The sequence below is a fragment of the Chanos chanos genome, chromosome 10, assembly GCF_902362185.1.
Source record: "Chanos chanos chromosome 10, fChaCha1.1, whole genome shotgun sequence".
NCBI lineage: Eukaryota > Metazoa > Chordata > Actinopteri > Gonorynchiformes > Chanidae > Chanos > Chanos chanos.
Window position 1 is genome coordinate 11,655,794 of NC_044504.1, and position 8,859 is coordinate 11,664,652.

Below are 8,859 nucleotides of genomic sequence, written 5' to 3' on the forward strand. Positions count from 1 at the left end.
CCGCCCGCACATGAGCATAGTTTCTAATCTATTTAATAGCGCTATGTCAAAAGCAGTGAAAATGCAACATAGGCGAGTTTTTTGTAAAAGCCTTGCTTTCGCCCAATCGCTGAGAGGAGAGCACTGAGGGCGGTCATCAAGAGTCTGTGGCGGCTGTCAATCAAACTGTGCAGCTGTGGGGCCGACGAATTTCTTTGCTACGTCACAAAAACCAAACTTAGTAAAACTTTACAGATATGAAGATAAACGCTGTCAGCCGACGTCATGGTCAAAAAGAAAGGGAAAAGTTCTTTTATCCCTTCTGACCATGCTTCTCATCCAATAGAGATTTTGGCTTGATATAAAGATTTGCCCCTCCTGGAATCGCAACCTTATCGTGGTGGAGGGGTTTGTGAGTCCCTGTGATCCTGGGAGCTGTGCTGCCTGGAGCATTAAGCTCCTGGTAGGGTCACCCAAGGCAGAGAGGTCCCAGGTGAGGGGCCAGACAAAAAGCGATTCAGAAGAGCCCTTATGATCAGTTCACACGAAGATACAGGCACCTCGCCCGGAATAGGGAGACCGGGGCCACCTCCTGGAGCCAGGCCTGGACCTGCCACGGGGTCCGGCCGGGCTCAGCCCGAACGAGCAACGTGGGGCTGCCCTCTCGTGGGCCCACCACCTGCGAGGGGAGAAATAGGGGCCGGGTGCGATGCCACACGGGTGGCAGGATGGGGCGAGGGCCCCAGCGGACTGGACCTACGGTGCAGAAACTGGCTTTTGGTACGTGGAATGTCACCTCTCTGGGGGGGAAGGAGCCGGAACTTGTGCGGGAGGTGGAGCGATACCAACTAGATATAGTTGGGCTCACTTCTACGCACAGTCTTGGCTCTGGAACCAAACTCCTGGATGGGGGCTGGACTCTGTCCTGATCTGGAGTTGCCTGGGGCGAGAGGCGGCGGGCAGGTGTGGGGTTACTTGTTAGCCCCCGACTGAGCGCCGCCGTGGTGGAGTTTGTCCCGGTGAACGAAAGGGTTGCCTCACTGCGCCTTCGGGTTGCAGGGGGGAAATCTCTGACTGTCGTGACGGCGTACGCGCCGAACGGCAGCTCAGAGTACCCAGCCTTCCTAGATACACTGGAAAGTGTCCTAGTGAAGACACCATCTGGGGACTCTGTAGTTCTACTGGGAGACTTCAATGCTCACATTGGCAATGATGGAGAGACTTGGAGGGGAGTGATTGGGAGGAACGGCCTACCTGATCTGAACCCGAGTGGTGCTTTGTTATTGGACTTCTGTGCGAGTCATGGATTGTCCATAACGAACACCATGTTCGAGCATAAGGTAGCTCATAAGTGTACCTGGTACCAGAGCTCCTTAGGCCAACGGTCGATGATCGACTTTGTAGTTGTCTCATCAGACCTGCAGCCGTATGTGCTGGACACTCGGGTGAAGAGAGGGGCAGAGTTGTCAACTGATCACCACCTGGTGGTGAGTTGGATCAGATGGCGGGGGAGGCTGCCAGACAGACCTGGTAAACCCAAGCGCATAGTGAGGGTGAACTGGGAACGGCTGGCTGAGGACCCTGTACGGAAGATCTTCAACTCACACCTCCGGCGGAGCTTCTCCCTGATCCCGAGGGAGGCTGGGGACATGGAGTCTGAATGGACCCTGTTCAGAGCCTCCATTGTTGAAGCGGCAGCTTTGAGCTGTGGCCAGACGGTCGTTGGTGCCTGTCGTGGCGGCAACCCAAGGACCTGGTGGTGGACGCCACCGGTGAGGGAAGCCGTCAGGCTGAAGAAGGAGGCCTTCCGGGCTTGGCTAGCACGGGGGACTCCGGAATTGGCTGAGAGGTACCGGCACGCCAAAAGGGCAGCAGCGACGGCTGTCATGGAAGCAAAAACTCGGGTATGGGAGGAGTTTGGGGAGGCCATGGAAAAGGACTTTCGGTTGGCCTCAAAGAGGTTCTGGCAAACCGTCAGGCGACTCAGGAAGGGCAGGCAGGGCCTCGTCCAGGCTGTTCTCAGCAGGGACGGGGAGGTCCTGACCTCAACTGAGGATGTGGTCGGACGGTGGAAGGAACACTTTGAGGAGCTCCTAAATCCGACTGACACGCCCTCCATAGAGGAGGCAGGGCCAGAAGATTCAGGAGGGTCGTCACCCATCTCTCTGGCAGAGGTCACTGAGGCAGTTAGAAAACTCCACAGTGGCAAGGCGCCAGGGGTGGATGAGATCCGCCCTGAAATGCTGAAGGCTTTGGATGTTGTTGGGCTGTCATGGCTGACACGCCTCTTCAACGTCGCGTGGGAGTCAGGGACAGTGCCTGTGGAGTGGCAGACGGGGGTGGTGGTCCCCATTTTTAAAAAAGGGGACCGGAGAGTGTGCTCCAACTATCGGGGTATCACACTACTCAGCCTCCCTGGGAAAGCCTACTCTAGGGTATTGGAAAGGAGACTGCGGCCGATTGTCGAACCTCGGATACAGGAGGAACAATGTGGATTCCGTCCTGGCCGTGGAACAACGGACCAGCTGTTCACCCTCGCACGGATACTGGAGGGATCATGGGAATTTGCCAATCCAGTCTACATGTGTTTTGTGGACCTGGAGAAGGCTTACAATCGTGTCCCCCGGGGTGCCCTGTGGGGGGTACTGTGGGAGTATGGGGTGCCAGGTTCGCTGCTGCGAGCCATTCGGTCCCTGTACAGCCGCAGTGAGAGCTGTGTCCGTATTCTCGGCACAAAGTCAAGCTCATTCCCAGTGAGTGTTGGACTCCGCCAGGGCTGTACCTTGTCTCCGATCTTGTTCTTAATTTTCATGGACAGGATCTCAAGGCGCAGTCGGGGTGAGGAGGGTGTCCAGTACGGTGGCCTTAGGATTGCGTCTCTGCTTTTTGCAGATGATGTGGTTCTGTTGGCCTCATCAAACTGTGACCTCCAGCACACATTGGGGCGGTTTGCAGCCGAGTGTGAAGCGGTCGGGATGAGGATCAGCACCTCCAAGTCCGAGGCCATGGTCCTATGCTGGAAAAAGGTGGCTTGCCCCCTCCGAGTTGGGACTGAGTTCCTGCCTCAGGTGGAGGAGTTCAAGTATCTCGGGGTCTTGTTCACGAGTGAGGGTAAAATGGAGCGGGAGATCGACAGGCGGATCGGGGCGGTGGCAGCAGTCATGTGGTCGTTGTACCGGACCGTCGTGGTGAAGAAGGAGCTGAGTCAGAAGGCAAGGCTCTCAATTTACCAGTCGATCTTTGTTCCAACCCTCACCTATGGTCACGAACTCTGGGTAGTGACCGAAAGAATGAGATCGCGGATACAAGCGGCGGAAATGAGCTTCCTTCGCAGAGTGGCTGGGCGCACCCTTAGGGATAGGGTGAGGAGCTCGGACACCCGGGAGGAGCTTGGAGTAGAGCCGCTGCTCCTCCGCATTGAAAGGAGTCAGTTGAGGTGGTTCGGGCACCTCGTCAGGATGCCTCCTGGGCGCCTCCCTATGGAGGTGTTCCGGGCGCGACCAACTGGGAGGAGACCCCGGGGAAGACCCAGGACACGTTGGGAGAAATATATATCTCGGCTGGCCTGGGAACGCCTTGGGATCCCCCAGGAGGAGCTGGTGGATGTAGCCGGGGAAAGGGATTTCTGGGTGACCCTCCTCAGCCTGCTGCCACCGCGACCCGGTCCCGGATAAGCGGGAGAAAATGGATGGATGGATGGATGGATGGATAAAGATTTGCATTGAAATTGTTTTTTTTATGTAATATTTTATTTTGAGCCTTATTTATTCTTATAGTTGGATTTGGTCAGGGGTTTAACTTGAAAGACTTGAGCTGTATGATGCCTGCTGCTTTGCTTAAGTACAGTTGCCTTTGATGGGCCTGTAATGGCCAATGCATGTTGGATGTCTACCAATACAAGTGTATACAAGTGTTTCTTATACAGTTAGACTGACATTATATCTAAGTTTTACATCATCTCTCAGCATTAGTAACATGTCCCATATTGTCCCACACAAACTTACTACTTGTCCCCCATTTGGTCTATTTGCATCTGGTCACCCTGTACCTTTGACCCCAAGTAAAGGACAGTTGCATAACCATCAAATATGTAATTAATGAACCTCTCATTTAGACTTTTTTTAAATTATGTTTTCAATGTGTTTTTGTATGCTCCATTTGAAGTGTCCATTGTAATTTAGCTGCACGACAGAGCAATGACATTAAAGGCTACATGGGCCTACCACTGCTATATTATACACCATGCAACACCTAAGAAGTTTGTGTGGTTATCAAAATATCGGCTAAATATTACATATAGGCTAACTGATAGAAAGTTACAGCGAGGAAGGGGGGCAGGCTTCTATACCCAGTCCCACCTAGACCACTGACTGTTATTAGCATTTGAAAGGCCAAGCCATCAGCTAACGACTGTGGCCACGCGGATGCCTGAAAACTGCCGTCTAACAGCTGTATTCGGACATTTGGGGGAGTTTTCAGGTCCGCATGACAAAGTTCTGCGGGCATCCGAATACCTCCGGAAAACATCAGGTTTAGCGGAAGTTTACTTTGTCCGGATATTTCCGAATACACCACTTTTCACGCAGTGTCTGTGGATTCCTCCACCTTGCTGATCACTCCCATCTGCTCCATGCATTGGAGTTCATTCTTGACTTTAGGCATGAGCAGTAAAAAGATACAACGTGGAGTCTTTAAAGAGAACGGCCTGGTCTCAGTTTAATGGTGTATGGCTGCTGTGTCAGGCCAAGCCCATTGCACATCTTTGGGTAGCGTTCCTTTCGCGTCTGAACATTAAAGCTATCAACAGGTGTGACTAGTCTAGTGATAGGCTAGGCTAGTGATGGCTGGTCTTCCCAATAGAGCTGTGTGTAACCTTTGATATCAACCATTCACGGGTCTCCACTGGTCTCCACTTGCTGCACCAATGAGCCTTTATTGTCACCTATTGCAGTTCCCATCTTTGGCCACAAGGCGATATAATAAATCTGCTAGCGAAAGCACGGCGCTGAAGTGTCCTGCCCCAACACAATAAGTGGAGACTGAATGACGCTTTTAACTTTCAAAGATGAAAAGTTGTTGAGTAACTTACAGAAACTAGGTAATATCTATTGCACTGTTAATTATGATGTATTAACGTGGAAAAATAGTTTATGAGGAGGAACTATGTTTTTGGGTGGATGATTCGGGTGGACGGGCCGCGCCTGCTTGGAATCCATCTTTTACAGCGTTGTACTGCCTTTGCTGCTCCGGGGTTAGGTTCAGTCCTTTTAGAATGTCGTCCGACTCATCCCCTGTGCAATACATCAGTGTATTTACCTGGTTGTCTTGAGAAGAAGCATAGAGATTACTGGCCTGTTGGAAGCGCGAACTCTGTCATCCATTTCTCCCATTTGTGTGGTTTGGTGAAGTTGACCGGCTCTGGCGGCTGGATGCTGAATGTAGCACTTGGGCCCAGTGTGGGGGGCCGTCCCCCCCAGCGGCTGCATCACCTGAAGCTTGTTCTGTCTCTGAGTAGCTCATGCTCATTAACAAGCTAATATTGGCACCAGCCAAGCTAACGATGACGAAAAAAAAAAAAACCTTGTGTTAAACCGAAAAAACTTCCTCCAGACCTACTCTGACACTATGTTGTGTTATTTGTTTCTTTACATGGGTGAGGTAAGTGCTAGACAACCTTTATTATTTTCAGCAGGTAAGTATCCAAGCAAGGTGGAGGAATCCACAGAATGGTGCTCAGGTATTGTGGTGGTACCAAAAAAATCTGGGGACAATCATATGTATACTGCACTTGAACTCAACAAAGGTAAGTGATCAATGAGCGCAAGGCTCAAACTCACCCCAGAATTCAATGCATGGGCTAAACCATTGCTTAATCTGATGGGGGAGGGGGGCTACAGATTATAGGCTGCCACAGAAATGACTTTCAACTGTTTTTCTAATGGAAGAATTTAACACATACAGCTAAAAAATACAGGTTCTAAGCTAAATTTTGAGGTAGTTTATAGGGTGCGGGGTTAATCCAGCTGCCACACCAGTCTTTTTTCTTGCTAGCTCCCGTACCTGACTCACTTTTCAATAATGCGTAGTAAATGAAATGTCTAGTTAGTGAAGTTGCAAACAGAATGGGCATTTTTATCTTGTGGCCATCCATAATGAAATGAATCGATTTGAGGTAACATAATGGCTGATGCACAGACATGTCAAGTCATGTGTTTTTCCCAAACAGTAATGAGCAATTTTGGGTAAAAGAAATGTCTGTTTCCATCACATTATTTGTGCTTTCCCAAATAATGTATTCGGATTCGGGTACATCCCTAAGCAGGGCATATTAGTTGATTATTGCTCTTGCTCATTAATTAATTTGTTAATAGCTTATGAATGGTGGCTATGGCCCTTGATCATTATTGTCTTTTCTGGTAATTCTCATGTGGTATTTTTAATAAAGACACAGAATATCTCCTACAGTGCATTTTCTGTGATAACTACATGGAATGGTACTTGGGAATAAATGGAATATGATACCATGATATAGATCTTTAAACCCAATTTTGTCCAAAAAAGGATGATCCTGTCACTATCATCACAGGTCTTGTAAATAGCTGATTATTCCTGTGCCCTGGGTGGCTATGAAATTGTTTTCCATTACAAAAGTGGCACCATGTTACCTCAGACTCACTGACCACATTAACATCGGTTAAAGAAATCAACACCACTTTCAAAAAAGACTATTTGGAAACATATCCAATAAAAAAATAATTTAATAATCTTATAACATAAAGTAAACCTAAAGACAGAAACAAGTGTTAGAAGGAAGTAATATGATTAAATAAAAAATCTGACTTCTTTTTTTTTTTGGTGTGTGGGGTTGAATAAGTGGAATTTCCCTGAAAACAAAGTTTCAGGTTCCTGAAACACAAACTGGGGTCATAAAATACACTTGAGTCATCCAGCAACGTGTGTGAGAGGATAATAAAGAATAAAGTGGGAGAACACTGCTTTTTCCCTGCCCTTCTTCTGGCTGCTGCCTCTGCTCCCTTCAGTTTTTCTAGCGGTGCCACTATATGGCTATGGAATAAGTCCAAAATACAGAGCATACCAACAAGCATTTCAAGGAGAAATACTTTTTGTGCTTTGTAATACATTTTGTAGTATGTGTGCTACGAGGAGGTTTTGCTGGGAGGGGATTGTTTTAGCAGCTACTTTTTTCATGATCTGTTTACATTATCCCCATCACATGTAATCAGTCACTACCCAACTCCATGTACAGATATATATATACAGGGGTGTGTGTGTATTAGTTCACCACAGAGAGCTAGAGGCACTATGTTTGATCAGTGTGGAATAATAACATGGACAAGAATGGTGTACACTCTGAGAATTGGTTCCTTCCTTGGGGAGGGACATTGTCGTACAGCCCCTCTAAACCTTCAAACATTTAAAGGATACAAATCTGTTTCTGTGTTTGAATGAAAATGATGCAGATGCTGTTAAAAATTCCAGAACCGTCATGGTGTATACACAGCATATATTCAGTAAGTTCGGACCACAATGGGAACTATGACCAATGAACTGGAGACCATCTCATGTATTCTGTTTCATAGTTTTATTTTTTATTTTAAAAAGTAGTCATTTAAAATTCTAATTGCATTCTCATGAGAATAAAAACCCATTGATAAGGACACTACAAGTAGTTGGAGTGGTTGTAGATTAATTGTTATTATAACAGATAAGTAAGATTCCAGATTTAACATTGAATCTAGTTATTATTTAACTGACACTCCATTTGCGGGCTCTTTGTCCTCTACTGTGGTCTCCGGTCAGACCCCAAAGGTATCAGTTAGGGGGAATTGAGTGAAAAAGGCCCCGGTTCCAGACAAAAGTTTCTGGATCAGTTCCTTCTTCTTCTTCAGCAGGGAAGAGAATTGCTCTTCCAGCATAATGTTGGTTCACGTTAATACCCGCAACAGAACAGAGAACAGTATTTGTTGAGGTCTTGCTGTTAACTGAACAGATTGGTATCTGATAATTAATCATTTGAGGTACCAAATGACTGACTTTAAAGTTAAAACAATAATGATTGTAAGATTAGTAAAAACAAACAGACTATTTTTTCATTCAAGACTTTTAGGTTATTACACAGTATTTTCCCATAATATATATATATATATATATATATATATATATATAATAGCAGATTGTCATATTTTTTCACTCTTATTCAGACATTTTTCAGATTACTAAAGAAGCTGAGTAGAGGCAAAATGAGGAACAATGAACACAGATAAACACAATATTTCCACTATTGGTGCAAATGGGTGCAAAGGTCCGCATGCCGAATTAATATTAAATGTCTTCTGGTTAGCCACATTCCTATGGTTTATGATGAATTGTATGATGCAAGGGTCTCAGTACCGTCACTTATTTTGTGCTGAACTGCTCGTCTTCTTCTGCCCCTGTTATCAGTTTCTTGCGTAGCTATACAATAGTAACTCATATCGAGGCGACGCTGGATTTCTTAATGTGTTTTGCAATGACGTTGCTTCGTTTATTTATTTAGTTAGTTTGTAGTGGGTTTTTCTTTTCTTCTTCTTTTTTGTCGTTGCTGTTGTTCTTTTTGTTTTGTTTTTTGTCAGTAGTTGTCACAATACAGGTGGATGGCCCATAATATATGACTTGGAAATTATATCACATTGCTCAAAAAAAAAAAGAAGAAGAGAGAGTCATGTTATCGCGACGAAAATAGTCATATATCCAGTTATCTAAGTGCCATGTTTACTTCTGTGGCACCGTTTCCAGCTGACTCATGATGTCATTTTGTTTTCAGACACAGGCCTGTATTGCAACCAAGCTATAATATGTACGCCAGAGCCATGGCTCTGA